Source organism: Odontomachus brunneus, unplaced genomic scaffold (genome assembly GCF_010583005.1).
Source record: "Odontomachus brunneus isolate Ranch 3 - 2012 unplaced genomic scaffold, Obru_v1 Obru_scaffold_111, whole genome shotgun sequence".
Taxonomy (NCBI): domain Eukaryota; kingdom Metazoa; phylum Arthropoda; class Insecta; order Hymenoptera; family Formicidae; genus Odontomachus; species Odontomachus brunneus.
This window is the reverse complement of record NW_022639561.1, coordinates 454,115-455,040: the sequence shown is the minus strand read 5'-3', so window position 1 is coordinate 455,040 and position 926 is coordinate 454,115. Positions and strand designations below refer to the sequence as shown.

The 926-nt window shown below is 38.4% G+C and overlaps 2 protein-coding genes across 4 annotated transcripts in view; one reads left to right on the top strand and one right to left on the bottom strand.

Annotated features, from left to right (window-relative positions):
* Positions 1-926, bottom strand: part of LOC116849315 (synaptotagmin-10-like) — a 526,459-nt gene that overhangs the window by 493,381 nt on the left and 32,152 nt on the right. The gene's annotated exons all lie outside the window — the stretch shown is intronic.
* LOC116849320 overlaps positions 1-926 on the top strand; it is a 73,161-nt gene that overhangs the window by 43,990 nt on the left and 28,245 nt on the right. The window lies entirely within an intron of this gene.

The following is a 926-nucleotide window of genomic DNA, read 5'->3' as shown; positions in this document are numbered from 1 at the left end:
AGATATTTACGTAAATATCTTAGAAAATAGAGGTCGTATAAAAAATTTTTTCAAGCAAAAGTTATTTGCGTTTTTACGTTGAATAAAATGCCGTAATAAAAAATATATATTTCTATTTAAAAAAGCAAAGTTGACCTTGTTCTGACCTTGGCGACGCCATCCTATGTCAAATAACTACTATTGTTGAATGCGTTTTTTTAAGCCTTACAACTTTTGTCTGAAACATTTTTCTCTCCCGTGCTTGGTTTTTGACATATTCGACTGGATGGATTAAAATGGTCTACCCTTATATATTGGGAGTACAAATAAGTCTCCGCCGTTTTTTTTTATAAAAAATTGGGCATTTGTTGTGAAAGAACGGTATCTTATGTTTTATTCAAAGTATTGTCCATCGCTAGCCACTACTTTTTCCCATCTTTCTGGTAGCATACGAATACCGCATCGGAAGAACGCTTCATCTTTTAAGGCTATCCACGAATCGACCAAATTTTTGGTATCTTCATATGATGTGAAGTGCTGCTCAGACAGGTTGTGCGTCATCGATCGAAACAAGTGATAGTTAGAGGGAGCAATGTCTGGTGAATACGGCGGGTGGGATAAAACTTCCCAATTGAATGTTTCCAAGTAGGTTTTAACCGCAACATGTGGACGAGCATTATCATGCAGGAGAATTTTGTCGTGTCTCGAATAGTAGTGGGCGCGTTTTTTCTTGAGTGCTCGGCTCAATCTCATCAATTGTGTTCGGTAGAGAACCCCAGTAATGGTTTCGTTCGGTTTGAGCAACTCATAATACACGACACCAAGCTGATCCCACCAAATACACAACATGAGTTTTTTTCCATGAATATTCGGCTTGGCTGTCGATGTTGAAGCATGGACACGTGGTCCCCATGATTTCCTCTTCTTTGGGTTATCGTATTGGATCT